This window comes from Myotis lucifugus, unplaced genomic scaffold (assembly GCF_000147115.1).
Source record: "Myotis lucifugus unplaced genomic scaffold, Myoluc2.0 scaffold_1591, whole genome shotgun sequence".
In the NCBI taxonomy this organism is placed as follows: Eukaryota; Metazoa; Chordata; class Mammalia; order Chiroptera; family Vespertilionidae; genus Myotis; species Myotis lucifugus.
Window position 1 is genome coordinate 3,032 of NW_005872639.1, and position 18,320 is coordinate 21,351.

Below are 18,320 nucleotides of genomic sequence, written 5' to 3' on the forward strand. Positions count from 1 at the left end.
TAAGGTTATTGATTGTTAGTAAAAAAATCGATATGAACTTTTGTTTCTTCACCATATAAGCAAGTATTCAGACATTTTGGGAGTACGTGTCCATCACCATTTTCTGAACTAAGATTTAAAAAAAATATATGGTAATATTGATTTTCAGAGAGAGAGGAAGGGAAAGGGAGAGAGAGACTAAAACATCGATGAGGTAGAGCTATCACTTCAATTGGCAGCCTCCTGCATGCCCCCTTCTGGGGATTGAGCCCACAACCCTGGCATGTGCCCTGACCAGGAATCGAACCAGCGACCTCTTGGTGCCTGAGAGAATACTCAATCCACTGAGCCACACCAGCCAGGCTGAACTAAGATTTAACAATTAAACTAAAGTAACTTATTCTCAACTGAATGATTATGTCAATGAATGTGGAACAATCTACTAATTTATCTGTGAATGTAAAACTTTTATTTAAAGTTTCAAAGGTGGGAGTGCAGCGTTGGACCTGTAAGGATATAAGCCGTTTGAGGAAGGGGGTGGGAAGACCACCTTGGACAGCGCCAAAAGTGGTGGTGCTGAGTAGAGGTAGAAAAGAGGCGGCCAGCCAGTTCATTTGGCTGCAGCTGGCCGCCGGGTAAGATGCGATCTCATCCCTCTCTGAGAGGCGGCCCATTCTATCCAGTTCGGTCAACATGGATTTCAGGGGAAATTCTCATGATAGCTTCTAAAGGACAAGGAACCAACACCACACTGAAAAGGTATAGTTTGGCAGTAGGTCCTGCCAAAAAGACCCAAAAGTTAAGGGTGTCCAATCAGCAGTGTGCAAGCTTTTCTCAAAAGAAAAGAGGAGGAGCTCGGAAGAAAAACCATAGAGAAAAAGGAGAAAACAAGAACTACTCAAAAAGGGAATTGAGCTAAAACATGACAAGAAAGCAAGAGCTATGGCCAAGAGGACAAAGGACAATTTCCATGGTTAAATGGGATTCCTGTTGAGGAACGTCAAAGAAAAGACAGGCAATGGAAAGCCACACTAGTAAGGGAACAGACCAAGAGTATGAGATGGAAGAAGAGGAAGAATTCTTAGAATACAATCAGGCAGCATCAGAGCAGGAGTATGAAGAAGAGCAAGAACCTCCTCCCAAAGTTGAAAATAAACCAAAGGTCCCCCTTAAAAGTGCCCCACCATCATGACTTCACTGACCTACTCAGGTTGGCTGAGAAAAAGCAGTACGAACCAGTGGAAATCAAGGTAGTGAAAAAAACCAGAAAAGTGGTCTACGACTGCACAAGAACATAGGGAGGGAAGGAAGACATATGAAAAAGGAACCTGAGGCAGATGCAGGACTGCCTCTGACCAAAAAGGTGCCCTCTCAGACAAAAAGTATGGGCATGAAACCTAGCAGAGTTTCTGGGGACAAGCACCCTTCTCCCAGGGGCACTGCTCTTCCTCATGCTGAGAAGAAATCTAGACCCAGCGCAGCTAATAAGAAACATTTAGGTTTGTTTTCATCCAAATCTATGCCAGGAGAGAGGACCAAAGTAGGATCTAGCAACTGCTCCAAACCCTCATTTCGGGAGGACCATGACAGGTCTGTTTTCAATGGGGCTGGAAAGACCCACTCGAGCACCTATTCACCAAATGTTCCAAAGACTTCTGCTAAAAGGACTCAGAAATCTGTTACTGAGCACAAAGCCAAAAATCTCCTCCCCATCCTAGCCATTCCAGACCTGGACCCGTGGTCACCCCACATAAGGCTAAGAGTCCAGGTGTCAGGCAGCCAGGCAGCTCCAGCCCAGCTCCTGGGCAGCCCATCACAGAGAGTGTTTGGCCTACAGTTAGTTCTGGCTCCATGCCCAGGTGCCAGAATGGCAGCCCCAGCTCAGGACCTGAGCGATCAATCAGTGGGACCAAGAGGCCAGCCAGTGACTCAAATCCTCCTGGAAGGACAGTCAGTAGTACAGGGGGCTCTGGACGACCCATCAGTGGCTCAGGTGGTTCTGGGAAGTCAGAGGTCAGTTCTGGTGGCCCTGGGTGGCCTGTGCACAGTCCACATGACCGATGACCAGTGAGTGGCTCAATGCCCCCCCGCCTGGGAGGTCAGTCAGTGGCCCTGGGGGATCAGTAAGTGGCTCAGTTCCAGCTGGATGGCCTATCAGCAGTTCAGGCCCTAGAAGACCAGTGAGAAGCTTGGAACCTGGGTGAAGAGTTAGTAGCTCAGATCCTCCCCATAAGCCCAAATGCATTTTTGCCTCAGAAACAGTATCTTCTAAGAATATCATTACCCAGCCCAGCAATGGACAGATGAATGGAATGAAGCCTTCCTTAGCTGGCTACAGATCTGCCCAAGGTTCTGAAAAGTTTCCCTTCCCTAGAGATTACAAAAGACTGTGAGAATGTGAAGAGGAGGAACATGAAGACTATGACTCCGAAATGGAAGATTTTATCGAAGATGAAGGAGAATCTCAGGAAAAAATATCCAAGCACATTCTTTGGCTATGACCGAAAAAAATACAAAGATGAAAGTGATTATGCTTTATGTTACATAGAGAGTAGTTGGAGAGAAGAGCAGAAGGAAGAAGCAAAGAGTTTAAGACCCAGTATGCAAGAGGACTTTGAGGGAATGAGACAGGAGGAAGAAGCAACGAAATGCAGAGAGGTCAGGAAGCTGAAAAGACGTTAGCTGCTGCTTTTATTTATTTTTGTGAAACTCTGGAGACACTCTACTGCAAAGAAGTCCTGCCTTCGGACTGAAGAAGCCCATTATCACTTTAGATTTATAATTGGGACCTCACGGACAAGGATACTATATATTTTGAGCGTAAAGTATTTTCAAATACCTTCCGGGGTAAAAGCTGTAGTGCAGATGACATAACTGCTCACAGGTGCTGGCCTTGATCCTGATGAGCTATGCACTCTAACATGGGGCCCACTCAACAGTCAGCCAATCTTCTTTTGTTCCTTTGCCATTTTAAAAAGGAAAAAAATTGCCTCTTGACTTCCATAATTCTGTTGATGGGTGAGTAAGGCAATGGCTGGCTCCCAATCAAACTTATTTTGTCTTTTTATGAGGAATCTTCCCCTTCCATGAATGTTTCCAGGAATAAAGTCACCTGTTCTAATCTATATGTTTGGATTGAGAACTTGAAAATGTAGAGTAGGCTTTATAATTATATGGATGTCATCTCTGTGGCTTTGAAGTAAAAAGTAGAATAAATTTTATTGTATTCTATATTCATGGATTGGATGCTGAGAATTCTTATTCACTGATTTAGGTGTTTAGGCAATTAACCAAAAAAATTTCAAGTTAAAAAACAAGTTATTCCATTTGGTGTAAGAATATTCTTTTCCAAATTTTTCTTTCAGATTTATTGTAAAATAGATAATGTTACTGTGCTGATTTTATTTTAAAAGTCATTTTATATTGTAGAAAAATATATTATTCAAAGATTAGAGTTGAAAGAGTAATAGTTTAAAAAATAAGCAAGTGACATGTAGGGCTTCTCTTATTCCCCCACTATAAAGATATTTTGGAATCCAAAGTGCCCTTGTATCTCGTGATGTTAATGACTTTGCATTTTTATCTTAAAATTCCTTAGCAATTAATGACAAAACCCAAAAACTAAATTCATGTGTATCAAGAAGAAATAAATAAATAAAGTTTAAAAGGTGGGAATGAAGAGCACCAAAATTTTGCATTGGACATACTGATTGTAAGCTCATCGTTAAGAAATAAAAATGAGCCGAAACCAGTTTGGCTCAGTGGATAGAGCGTCGGCCTGCGGACTCAAAGGTCCCAGGTTCGATTCCGGTCAAGGGCATGTACCTGGGTTGTGGGCACATCCCCAGTAGGAGATGTGCAGGAGGCAGCTGATCTATGTTTCTCTCTCATCGATGTTTCTAACGCTCTATCTCTCTCCCTTCCTCTCTGTAAAAAATCAATAAAATATAAAAAAAAATGAGAAAGACCCTACAGTTGTCTCCCATTCCTTTCTAAAAGATTTAGTTGGAAAAAAACTGGTGTAGGAAGAGAACTTTACCAGGAGTTTCTCTAATTTTTAAAAATTCTTTATTGTTTAAAGTATTACATATGTCTTCTTTTTCCCCCATTGAACTCTCCCTGTCTGCTCCCACCCCCAAGCTCATGCCCTCACTCCCTACTGTCTGTGTTCATTGGTTATGCTTATATGCACACATACAAGTTCTTTGGTTGATCACTTACCCCACCCTCGCACCCTCCCCTGCCTTCCCTCTGAGGTTGGATGGTCTGTTCGATGCTTTTAAGTCTCTGGATCTATTTTTTTAAAATATATTTTATTGATTTTTTACAGAGAGGAAGGGAGAGAGATAGAGAGTTAGAAACACCGATGAGAGAGAAACATCGATCAGCTGCCTCCTGCACATCTCCTACCGGGGATGTGCCCGCAACCCAGGTACATGCCCTTGAATGGAATCGAACCTGGGACCCTTCAGTCCACAGGCCGACGCTCTATCCACTGAGCCAAACCGGTTTCGGCTGGATCTATTTTTATTCATCAGTTTATGTTGTTCACTATATTCCACAAATGAGTTAGATCATGTGATATTTATCTTTCTCTAACTGACTTATTTCGCTTAGCATAATGCTCTTCAGGACCATCCATGCTGTTGCAAATGGTAGGAGTTCCTTTTTACAGCAGTGTAGAGGTACCATTGTGTAGATGTACCACAGTTTTTTAATCCACTCATCTGCTGATGGGCATTTAGGCTGTTTCCAATTCTTAGCTATTGTAAATTGTGCTGCTATGAACATAGGGGTGCATACATCCTTTCTGATTAGTGTTTCTAGTTTCTTGGGATATATTCCTAGAAGTGGGATTACTGGGTCAAATGGGAGTTCCATATTTAGTTTTTTGAGAAAACTTCATACTGTTCTTTACAGTGGCTGCACCAGTCTGCATTCCCACCAGCAATGCACGAGGGTTCCTTTTTCTCTGCATCCTCTCCAGCACTTGTCATTTGTTGATTTGTTGATAGCCATTCTGACAGGTATGAGATGGTACCACATTGTTGTTTTGATTTGCATCTCTCAGATAATAGTGACTTTGAGCATGTTTTCATATGTCTCTTGGCCTTCCTTATGTTCTCTTTCAAAAAGTATCTATTTAGGTCCTGTGCCCATTTTTTGATTGGGTTGTTTATCTTCCTTTTGTTAAGTTGTATGAGTTCCCTGTAAATGTTGGAGATTAAACGTTTTTCAGAGATAACATTGGCGAATATGTTCTTCCATGCAGTGGCCTTTCTTGTTGTTTTGTTGATGGTTTCTTTTGCTGTGCAGAAGCTTTTTATTTTGATGTAGTCCCATTTGTTTATTTTCTCTTTAGTTTCCATTGCCCTAGGAGCAATATCAGTGAAGAAATTGCTTCAGCAGATGTCTGAGATTTTGCTGCCAATGGGTTCTTCTAAGATTTTTATAGTTTCCCATCTCCCATTTAAGTCTTTTATCCATTTTCAGTTTATTTTTGTGTATGGTGTAAGTTGGTGGTCTAGTTTCATTTTTTTTCATGTATCTGTCTAATTTTCCCAACACCATTTATTGAAGAGACTTTCTTGACTTCATTGTTTGCTCTTACCTCCTTTGTCAAATATTAATTAGGCGTAGTGGTTTGGGTCAATTTCTGGGTTCTCTATTCTATTCCATTAATTGATATGTCTGTTCTTGTGCCAGTACCAGGCAGTTTTGAGAACAGTGGCTTTGTAATACAGCTTGATATCTGTTATTGAGATCTCTCCTACTTTGTTCTTCTTTCTCAGGATTGCCACAGCTATTTGGGATCTTTTTTTTTTTATTCCAGATGAATTTTTGGAGAGTTTGTTCTAGGTCTTTGAAATATACTGTTGGTATTTTAATGGGGAGTGCATTGAATCTATAGATTGCTTTGGGTAGTATGGACATTTTTATGATGTTGATTCTACCAATCCATGAACGTGGTATGTTCTCCCATCCTCCCATCTGTTTATGTCTTCCTTTATCTCTCTATCTCTTTTTTTCAACATTCTGTAGTTTTATGAATAGAGGTCTTTTACCTCCTTAGTTAAGTTTATTCCTAGGTATCTTAATTTTTTTGTGTGCAATAGTAAATGGGATTGTTTTTTAAATCTCTCTTTCTGAAAGTTCACTATTGGTGTTTAGAAATGCCATAGAATAGTGCTCAGCGTGCCTTCGAGCCCAGTGACTTCCCAGCATTCAGATCCTCGGACTTTCCTCACAGCATAGCCCCCAAACGTCAGTCCCTCGCTCCCACCTCAAATGAAGAAACCGAAACTGCCTCCAGCCCTCAAGCCAGAGAAGAAGCCGACCCTTAGGATGTGCCAAAGGGAGAAAAAGAACAGCAAGAAGCGATTGAACATATTGATGAAGTATAAAATGAAATAGACAGAATTAATGAATAAGCCAGTGAGGAGATTTTGAAAGTAGAACAGAAATATAACAACTCTGCCAACCATTTTTTCAGAAGAGGTCAGAATTGATTGCCAAAATCCCACATTTTGGGGTAACAACATTTGCCAACTATCCACAAGTGTCTGCACTGCTTGGGGAAGAGGATGAAGAGGCGCTGCATTATTTGACAAGAATTGAAGTGACAGAATTTGAAGATATTAAATCAGGTTACAGAATAGATTTTTATTTTGATGAAAATCCTTACTTTGAAAATAAAGTTTGCTCCAAAGAGTTTCATCTGAATGAGAGTGGTGATCCATCTTCAAAGTTTACTGAAATCAAATGGACATCTGGAAAGGATTTGATGAAACATTCAAGTCAAACACAGAATAAAGCCAGCAGGAAGAGACAGCATGAGGAACCAGGAAGCTTCTTTACCTGGTTACTGACCATTCTAATGCAGGTGCAGATGAGTTAGGAGAAGTCATCAAAGATGACATTTGGCCAAATCCATTACAGTACTACTTGGTTCCTGACATAGATGATGAAGAAGGGGAAGGGGAAGAAGAAGATGATGATGATGATGAGGGGGAAGAAGGAGAGGAAGATGAAGGAGAAGATGACTAATGAACACTGATGGGTCCCAACCTTTTTAAATTTTTTCCAGTCCCTGGGAGCAAGTCGCAGTCTATTTATTCTTTTCCTTCTCCTGCCCCTTGTGCTCAGTCGCCCTGTTTTTGAGGTCTCTTTTCTCTCCTTTAGACCATCTTTACACCATGGTTCTCACCTTCTTTGGCGGGGGGCAGGGGGGGTTGTACCTTGAGCAGAATACAGTGGGAAAAGAATCTTTGCCCCTCTCAGTTCCAAATTCATTTTTATCCCTTCCTGTCTCAAGAAAAACTTAATGGAATCAACATCACCGTGCTCTGTGGGAAAAAAGGAAAACCTTCGCTCCCTTAGCTCTGCTGGGAGCTGGAGGTTGCTAGGTCCCTGTGTAATATTGTATAGAATTCTAGCTTTTTCCCCTCCTTTCTCTGTATATTGGACTCAGAGATTACACCGTGTCTCTGTAAATATGGACAGTTAGCATTTACCAACATGTATCTGTCTACTTTCTCTTGTTTAAAAAAAGAGAAAAAACTTTAAAAAAGGGGCGGGGTGGTTCAGCAAAGGGGGATTTGAGATGTTTGGGTGGGTTAAGTGGGCATTTTGAAAACATGGCTTCTACTTTGGCATGTTTAATTGTGATGTCAAACAGGCATCATTGCAGTCTAAGAAGACACTTTTAAAATAGAATTCTCTTCTAATGATTACTTGAACCCTGCCACTCAATGGGAGAATAAGCAGAACCTGTAGGATCTTATTCGGAATTGACATTTCTCTATTGTAATTTTGTTCCTGTTTATTTATTTATTTTTAATATATTTTATTGACTTTCCACAGAGAGGAAGGGAGAGGGATAGAGAGTCAGAAACATCGATGAGAGAGAAACATCGATTCAGCTGCCTCCTGCACACCCCCCACTGGGGACATACCCGCAACCAAGGTACGTGCCCTTGGCCAGAATTGAACCCGGGACCCTTTAGTCCGCAGGCTGACGCTCTATCCACTGAGCCAAACCAGTCATGGCTATTCCTGTTTATTTTTAAATTTTCTTTTTGTTTCACTGGAAAGGAAAGATAATGCTCAATTTTAAACATTAAAAGTTGGCCCTAACTGGTTTGGCTCAGTGGAAAGAGCATCGGTCTGTGGACTGAAAGCTTCCAGGTTCGATTCCCATCAAGGGCATGTACCTTGGTTGTGGGCACATCCAGTGGGAGGTGTGCAGGAGGCAGCTGATTGATGTTTCTTTCTCATCGACATGTCTAACACTCTATCCTCCCTTTCTCTCTGTAAAAAAATCAATAAAATATATTTTTAAAAAGTTTACAGGTTGCTTTGTTACAATAAAACTAAATGTGTACAAAAATGCCATAGATTTCCTGGCATTAATTTTGTATCCTACTACATTGCCGAATTCATTTATTAAATCTAATAATTTTTTGATGGAGTCTTTAGGGTTTTCTATGTACCGTATCATGCCATCTGCAAATAATGACAATTTTACTTCTGGTTTTCCAATTTGAATGCTATTTACTTCTCTTGTCTGATCGCTGTGGCTAGCACTTCCAGTACTATGTCGAATAGGAGTGGTGAAAGTGGGCATCCCTGTCTTGTTCCTGTTCTTAGAGGAAATGGTTTTAGTTTTTGCCCATTGAGTATGATGTTGGCTGTAGGTTTGTCATTTAAGGCTTTTATTATGTTGAGGTATGATCCTTCTACTCCCACTTTGCTGAGCATTTTTATCAGAAAAGGGTGTTGGACTTTGTCAAATGCCTTTTTTGCATCAATTGATATGATTATGTGATTTTTTTGTCCCTCAATTTATAAACAAATTGATGTATCACATTTACTGATTTGTGGATATTGTACCAGCCTTGCATCAATGGAATAAATCCCACTTGGTCATGGTGTATGATCTTTCTAATGTAATGCTAGATCCAATTTGCTAGAATTTTGTTGAGTATTTTAGCATCTATATTCATTAGGGATATTGGCCTGTAATTCTCTTTCTTTGTGGTGTCTTTATTTGGGTTTGGGATTAGGGTAATGCTGGCTTCATAGAAAGAGCTTGGAAGTGTGCCTTCCTCTTGAATTTCTTGGAATAGTCTCAGGAGGATTGGTTTTAGTTCTTCTTTGAATATTCGGTAAAACTTTCCTGTGAAGCCATCTGGTCCAGGGCTTTTGTTTGCTGAAAGCTTTTTGATTACCGTTTCAATATCATCAGTAGTTATAGGCCTATTCAGGTTTTTTTATTCTTCCATATTAAGTTTTGGAAGCTTGTATTTTTCTAGGAATGTGTCTATTTCATCGAGGTTGTCCAGTTTTTTGGAGTAGAGTTGTTCATAGTATTTTTTCCACAATCCTTTGTATATCTCTGCGGTCAGTTGTTACTTCACCTCTTTCATTTCTGATTTTTGTTTATTTGTGTCCTCTCTTTTTATTTCTTGGTGAGCCTGGCTAGAGGTTTATCAATCTTATTTATCCTTTCAAAGAACCAGCTCTTGGTTTCATGAATCTTTTGTATTGTTTTTGTTTGTTTGTTTGTTTTGGTGTTTGTGTCATTTATTTCTGCTCTGATCTTTATTATCTCCTTCCCTCTGGTTACTTTGGGCTTTTCCTGTTGCTCTCTTTCTAATTCTTTAAGTTGCAAGGTTAGATAATTTATTATCATTTTTTTTGAGGTAGGCCTGTAGAGCTATGAACTTCCCTCTCAGGACTGCTTTGATTGTGTACCATAGATTTTGGATTGTTGTGTTTTCATTGTCATTTGTTTCAGGATGCTTTTTATTTCTTCTTTGATCTTTTTGGTAACCCAATCATTGTTTAATAGCATGCTATTTAACCTCCAAGTGTTTGATTTTTTTCATTGTTTTTATTGTAGTTGATTTCTAGTTATATGCCACTGTGATCTGAGAAGATGCTTGTTATGATTTCTATTTTCTTGAATTTGAAGAGACTTTGAGTGTGTCCGAATATGTGGTCTATCTTTGAAAATTTCCTGTTGTGCACTTGAGAAGAATGTATATTTTGTAGTTTTGGGATGAAATGTTCTAAAGATGTCAATTAAGCCCATCTGATCTAGTGAGTCATTTAGGATTGCTGTTTCTTTGCTGATTTTTTGTTTAGAGTATGTATCCAGTAGTGTTAGTGGGGTATTAAAGTTCCCTACTATGACTGCATTCCTATCAATCTCTCTTTGATATATTCCAAAACTTGTTTTAAGTATTTGAGTGCTCCTGTACTGGATACATATATGTTTACCAGAGTTATAGCCTCTTGATGAAATGCTCCCTTTAGCATTAAAAGAATGTGGTTAACTAAGTTGAAATTCACTCTGATAGGCCAGTGAAATAGTAAGGAATGTACATGAACCACTTGAGATACACATAAATAGAGCCAAAATATCTGTAAGGAGTGTAAAATCACTGAGAATTCACATACAAACAGCTGTGAAATGAGTATAATAGTGTTAACATTTATAATTCCCACTCAATTAACTGGCATTTTTGAAAAAAGGTGGTATAATCTTTTAGAATTTATGATTATAGAGCTCAGAGAACTCTCCAAAAGTAATTAAAACAATTATAATTCACAATGATAGACCAGTGAAATAGTAAGGAATGTGTATGAAACTATTGGAATACATGTAAATAGAGCCTTCATAAGTGCAGGGCAATATTAAATCAATGAGAATTAGCATTCCAACAGCTTTGAAATGGGTTGGAAAGTGTTTAAATTTGTAATTCGACCTGAATGAGTTAGCGTTTTGGGAAGAATGTCTTCTAAAAATTTTAAATTTCCTGTTTTTAAAACCAAAAAAACTTTAAAGAAGTGTTTACAACAGAATTCACAAAGATAGATGAGGGAAATGATAAGAAAAGTGATTTAAAAACCTAGCATAATTGTAAATAGAGTCTTGGTATCTGTAAAGTACTGTTAAAACATTAGGATTTTGCCTTCAAATGGTTGTGCAATGGCTGGGATAGTATTTTACATTCCTAATTCCGGCTCAATGAGTTGATAGTTTTGGAAGAATTTGGTGAAAATAACTTCAAATACACTATGGTACATGAGTGAAATAGTAAGGAATGTGTATGAACCATTTGGAATACATGTAAATAGAGCATTCATATGTGCAGGGCAATATTAAATCAATGAGAATTAGCATTCCAACAGCTTTGAAATGGGTTGGAGAGTGTTCACATTCGTAATTCCACATGAATAAGTTAGAGTTTTGGGAAGTATGTGTTTTAAAAATTTCAAAAATTCCTGTTTTTAAAACCAAAAAAATGTAAAGAATTGTTTCCAACAGAATTCACAAGGATAGACGAGAGAAATGATTAGAAAAGTGATGGAAAAACCTAGCATAAATGTCAATAGAGCCCGCATATCTGTAAGGTCATGTTAAAACACTAGGATTTTGCCTTCAAATGGTGGTGCAATGGGTAGGATAGTGTTTTACATACATAATTCTGGCTCAATAATTTGGCATTTTTAGAATAATGTGGGTAAAATAATTTTAAGTTCACTATAATAGACCAGTGAAATAGTATGAATGTGTATGAACCACTTGGTATACATACAAATAGAGCCTTAATATCTGTAGGAGAGTGTAAAATCACTGAGAATTCAGGTTCAAACAGCTGTGAAATGAGTAGAATAGTGTTAACATTCATAATTCCCGCTCAGTGAATTGGCATTTTTTGAAAAAGGTGGCTTAATCTTTTAAAATTTATGATTATAAGCTCAGAAAACTGCCCTAAAGTTTTTGAATCAATTAGAATTCACAGGGATAGACCAGTGAATTAGTAAAGAATGCGTATGAACCACTTGGAATACATGTAAATAGAGCCTTCATATGTGTAGGGCAGTATTAAATCAATGATAATTAGCATTCCAAATCTTTGAATTGAGTTTGAGAGTGTTTACATTTGTAATTCCATGTGAATGAGTTAGCGTTTTGGGAAGAATGTGTTTTAAAAATTTAAAATTTCCTGTTTTTAAAACAACGAAAATATTAAAGAAGTGTTTCCAAAAGAATTCACAAAGATAGATGAGAGACATGATTAGAAAAGTGATTGAAAAACCTAGCATAAATGTCAAAAGAGCCTTGATATCTGTAAGGTAGTGTTAAAACATTAGAATTTTGCCTTCAAATGGTTGTGCAATGGGTAGGATAGTGTTTTACATACCTAATTCTGACTCAATGAGTTGGCGTATTTGGAAGAATGCGGTGAAAATAACTTGAAATACTCTATGATACAGCAGTGAAGTAGTAAGGAATATGTATGAAAAATTGGGGATACATGTAATTCAAGCCTTCATATGTGCAGGGCAGTATTAAATCAATGAGAATTAGCAATCCAACAGCTTTGAAATGGGTTGGCAGTGTTTACATTCATAATTCCAACTGAATGAGTTAGCGTTTTGGGAAGTATGTGTTTTACAAATTTCAAAAATTCCTGTTTTTAAAACCAAGAAAACTGCAAAGAAGTGTTTTCAACAGAATTCACAAAAATAGATGAGGGAAATGATTAGAAAAGTGATGGAAAAACCTGGCATAAATGTCAATAGAACCTTAATGTCTTTTAGGTCATTTTAAAACATTATGATTTTGCCTTCAAATGGTTGTGAAATGGGTAAGATAGTGTTTTACATTCCTAATTCCTGCTCAATGATTTGGCGTTTTTTGAAGTGTGGTTAAAATAACTTGAAATTCACTATAATAAACCAGTGAAATAGTATGAATGTGTATGAAAATCTTGATATACATGTAAATAGAGCCTTAATATCTGTAGGAAAGTGTAAAATCACTGAGAATTCACGTTCAAACAGCTGTAAAATGAGTAGAATAGTGTTAACATTCAAAATTCACACTGAGTTAACTGGCATTCTTTTAAAAAGGTGGTTCAAGCTTTTAAAATTTATGATTATACGCTCAGGGAACAGCATGAAAGTCGTTAAAGTGATTAGACTTCACAAGGATAGACAGTGAATTAGTAATGAATGTGGATGAACCACTTGAAATACATATAAATAGAGCGTTTTTATGTGCAAGGCAGTATTAAATCAATGGGAATTAGCATTCCAACATCTTTGAAATGGGTGGGAGAGTGTTTACATGCGTAATTCCACCTGAATGAGTTAGTGTTTTGGAAAAACGTGTTTTATGATGATCAATAATTCCTCTTTTTAAAACCAAGAAAACTGTAAAGAAGTGTTCCCAACAAAATTCACAAGGATAGACGAGAGAAATGATTAGAAAAGTGATTGAAAAACCTAGCATAAATGTCAATTGAGCCTTTATATCTTTAAGGTCATGTTAAAACATTAGGATTTTGCCTTCAAATGCTTGTGCAATGGGTAGGATAGTATTTTACATTCCTAATTCTGGCTCAATGAGTTGCCATTTGTGGAAGAATGTGGGTAAAATAACTTTAAGTTCACTATAATAGAACAGTGAAATAGTATGAATGTGTATGAACCACTTGGTATACATATAAATAGAGCCTTAATATCCGTAGCGCAGAGTACAGTCACTGAAAACTGTCCGAAAGTCGTTAAATCAATTAGAATTCATAATGATAGACCAGTGAATTACTAAGGAATGTGTATGAACCACTTGGAGTACATGTAAATAGATCCTTGATATGTGCAGGGCATTATTCAATCAATGACAATTAGCTTTCCAACAGCTTGGAAATGGGTGGCAGAGTGTTTACATTCATAATTCCACCTGAATGAGTTACCGTTTTTGGAAGAATGTGTTTTACAAATTTCAAAAATTCCGGTTCTTAAAACCAAGAAAATTGTAAAGAAGTGTTTCCAACAAAATTCACAAAAATAGACAAGTGTAATGATTAGAAAAGTGATTTAAAAACCTAGCATAAATGTCAATAGAGCTCACATGTGTAAGGTTATGTTAAAACTTTAGGATTTTGCCTTCAAAAGGTTGTGCAATGGGTTGTGAAACAGTGCTTTACATGACTAATTCCTGCTCAATGAGTTGGTGTTTTTCTGAAGAGTGTAGTTAAAATAACTTGAAATTCACTATAATAAACCAGTGAAATAGTATGAATGTGTATAAACAACTTGGTATACATATAAATAGAGCCTTAATATCTGCAGGAAAGTGTAATATCAGTGAGAATTCATGTTCAAACAGCTGTGAAATGAGTAGAATAGTGTTAATATTCATAATTCTCACTCAGTTAATTGGCATTTTTTAAAAGGTAGTTTAAATATTAAAATTTACCATTGTAAGCACAGAGAACTGCCCAAAAGTCTTTAAATCGGTTAGAATTCACAACAATAGAACAGTGAATTAGTAGCAAATGTTTATGAACCACTTGGAATACATGTAAATAGAGCCTTCATATGTGCAGGGCAGTATTCCTTCAATGAGAAATAGAGTTCCAACAGCGTTGAAATGGGTTGGAGAGTGTTTACATTGGTAATTCCACCTGAATGAGTTAGCATTTTGGGAAGTATGTGTTCTACAAATTTCAAAAATTCCTGTTCTTAAAACCAAGAAAACTGTAAAGAAGTGTTTCCTACAGAATTCACAAGAAAAGATGAGAAAAATGATTAGAAAAGTGATGGAAAAACCTAGCATAAATGTCAATAGACCCTACATATCTGTAAGGTCATGTTAAAACATTAGGATTTTGCCTTCAAACAGTTGTGCAATGGGTAGGATAGTGTTTTAAATTCCTAATTCCTGCTCAATGATTTGGCATTTTTTGAAGTGTGGTTAAAATAACTTGAAATTCACTATAATAAACCAGTGAAATAATATGAATGTTTATAAACAACTGGGTATACATATAAATGGAGCCTTCATATCTGTAGGAAAGTGTAATATCAATGAGAATTCACGTTTAAACAGCTGTGAAATGAGTAGAATAGTGTTAATATTCATAATTCTCACTCAGTTAATTGGCATTGTTTTAAAAAGGTAGTTTATCTATTAAAATTTATGATTTTAACCACAGAGAACTGCCCAAAAGTCTTTAAATCAGTTAGAATTCACAACGATAGAACAGTGAATTAGTAGCAAATGTTTATGAACCTCTTGGAATACATGTAAATAGAGCCTTCATATGTGCAGGGCAGTATTCAATCAATGAGAAATAGTGTTCCAACAGCGTTGAAATGGGTTGGAGAGTGTTTACATTGGTAATTCCACCTGAATGAGTTAGCATTTTGGGAAGTATGTGTTCTACAAATTTCAAAAATTCCTGTTCTTAAAACCAAGAAAACTGTAAAGAAGTGTTTCCTACAGAATTCACAAGAAAAGATGAGAAAAATGATTAGAAAAGTGATGGAAAAACCTAGCATAAATGTCAATAGACCCTGCATATCTATAAGGTCATGTTAAAACATTAGGATTTTTCCTTCAAACGGTTGTGCCATGGGTATGATAGTATTTTACATTCCTAATTCTGACACAATTAGTTGGCGTTTGTGGAAAAATGTTGGTAAAACAACTTTAAGTTCACTATATTAGACCAGTGAAATAGTATGAATGTGTATGAACCACTAGTTATACATATAAATAGAGCCTTAATATCTGTAGGAAAATGTAAAATCACTAGGAATTCAGGTTCAAACTGCTGCGAAATGAGTAGAATAGTGTTTCCATTCATAACTCCCGCTCAGTTAATTTGCATTTTTTAAAAAAGGTGGTTAAATCTTTTAAAATTTATGATTATAAGTTCTGAGAACTTTCTTAAAGTAGTTAAATTGATTAGAATTCACAAGGGTAGACAGTAAATTAGTAAGGAATGTGTATGAACCATTTGGAATACATGTAAATACAGCCTTCATATGTGCAGGGCGGTATTAAATCAATGAGAATTAGCATTCCAACAGCTTTGAAGTGGGTTGGAGAGTGTTTACATGCATAGTTGCACCTGAATGAGTTAGCGTTTTGGGAAGAATGTTGTTTAAAAATTTAAAATTTCCTGTTCTTAACACCAAGAAATTTTAAAGAAGTGTTTCCAACTAATTTTACAAGGATAGACGAGAAAAATGATGAGAAAAGTGATCGAAAAACCTAGCTTAAATGTAAATAGAGCCTTAATGCCAGGAAGGGAGTGTTAAAACATTAGGATTTTGCCTTCAAACGATTGTGCAATGGGTAGGATAGTATTTTAAATTCCTAATTACGGCTCAATGAGTTGTCGTTTTTGGAAGAGTGTGGTGAAAATTACTTGAAATTCAGTAAAATAAACCAGTCAAATTGCATGAATATTTATGAAGCACTTGTTATACATATAAATAGAGCCTTAATATCTGTAAAAAAGTGTAAAATCACTGAGAATTCACCTTCAAACAGCTGTGAAATGAGTAGAATAGTGTTACCATTCATAATTCCCACTCAGTTAATGGGCATTTTTGAAAAAAGGTGGTTTAATCTTTTTTAAAAAATATATTTCACTGATTTTAGAGAGGAAGGGAGAGGGAGAGAGAGATAGAAACAACAATGATGAGAATCATTGATCGGCTGCCTCCTGCATGCCCCCCACTGGGGTTCGAATCCGCAATTCAGGCATGTGCCTTTGGCTGGAATTGGACCCTTGACCTTTAGTCTACAGACCGATGCTCTATCCATTGAGCCAAACCAGCTAGGGCTAATCTTTTAAAATTTATAATTATAAGCTAAGAGAACTGCGGGAAAGTCATTAAAACTATTAGAATTCATAATGATAGACCTGTGAGTTATTAAGGAATGTTTATAAACCACTTGAAATACATGTAAATAGAGCCTTCATATGTGCAGGGCAGTATTACTAAATGAGAATTAGCCTTCCAAAATCTTTTGAATGGGTTGGAGAGTGTTTACACTCATAATTCCATATGAATGAGTTAGCGTTTTGGGAAGAGTGTGTTTTAAAAATTTAAAATATCCTGTTTTTAAAACCAATAATACATTAAAGAAGTATTTCCAACAGAATTCACATGGATAGGAGGGAAATGATTAAGAAAGTGATCGAAATCCCTAGCATAAACGTCAATAGAGCCTTAATATTTTAACAAGGAAATAGTATGAATGTGTATGAACCATTTAGAATACAGCCTTAATATCTGAAGAACAGTGTAAAGTCACTGAGAATTCATGTTCAAAAAGCTGTCAAATGAGCAGAATAGTGTTAACATTCATAATTCCCACTCAGTTAATTGGCATTTTTTTAAAAGTTGGTTTAATCTTTTAAAATTTATGATTATAAGCACAGAGAACTGCCCGAAAGTCGTTAAATCGATTAGAATTCACAAGGAAAGACCAATGAATTAGTAAGGCATGTGTATGAACCACTTTGAACACATGTAAATAGAGCCTTCATATGTGTAGGGCAGTATTAAATCAATGAGAATTAGCATTCCAACAGCTTTGAAATGGGTTGGAGAGTGTTTACATTCGTAATTCCTCCTGAATGAGTTATTTTTTTGGAAGAATGTGTTTTACAATTATCAAGAATTCCTGTTTTTAAAACCAAGGAAACTGTAAAGAAGTGCCTCCACCAGAATTCACAAGGATAGAGGGAAATGATTAGAAAAGTGATCGAACAACCTAGCATAAATGTCAATAGAGGCTTCATATCTGTAAGGTCGTGTTAAAATATTATGATTTTGCTTTCAAATGGTTGTGCAATGGGTAGGTTAGTATTTTACATTCCTAATTCCAGCTCAATGTGTTGGCGTTTGTGGAAGAATGTGGGTAAAATAACTTGAAATTCACTATAATAAACCAGTGAAATTGTATGAATGTGTATGAACCACTTGTTATACATATAAATAGAGCCTTAATATCTGTAGGAAAATGTAAAATCACTAGGAATTCAGGTTCAAACTGCTGTGAAATGAGTAGAATGCTGTTAACATTCAAAATTCCCAATCAGTTAATAGGCATTTTTGAAAAAAAAAAGCGTTTTAAAAAGCGTTTTATTTTATAAATGTATTTTATTGATTTTTTTTGCAGAGAGGAAGGGTGAGAGATAGAGAATTAGAAACATTGATAAGAGAGAAACATTGATCAGCAGCCTCCTGCACACAGCCTTCATATGTGCAGGGCACAACCAAGGTACATGCCCTTAAACGGAATCAAACCAGGAACCTTTCAGTCTGCAGGCCTATACTTTATCCACTGAGCCAAACGGGATTTGCCAGGCAGTATAATCTTTTAAAATTTATGATTATAAGCTAAGAGAACTGCCCAAAAGTCATTAAATCGATTAGAATTCATAATGATAGACCAGTGAATTACTAAGGAATGTGTATGAACCACTTGGAGTACATGTAAATAGAGCCTTCATAAG

The 18,320-nt window shown here is 36.7% G+C and overlaps 2 pseudogenes; both read left to right on the forward strand.

Annotated features, from left to right (window-relative positions):
- Nucleotides 1–619: 619 nt before the first annotated feature.
- Nucleotides 620–2,661, forward strand: LOC102425330 (annotated as a pseudogene).
- A 3,278-nt stretch (nucleotides 2,662–5,939) lies between these two features.
- Nucleotides 5,940–7,033, forward strand: LOC102425651 (annotated as a pseudogene).
- Nucleotides 7,034–18,320: the final 11,287 nt, after the last annotated feature.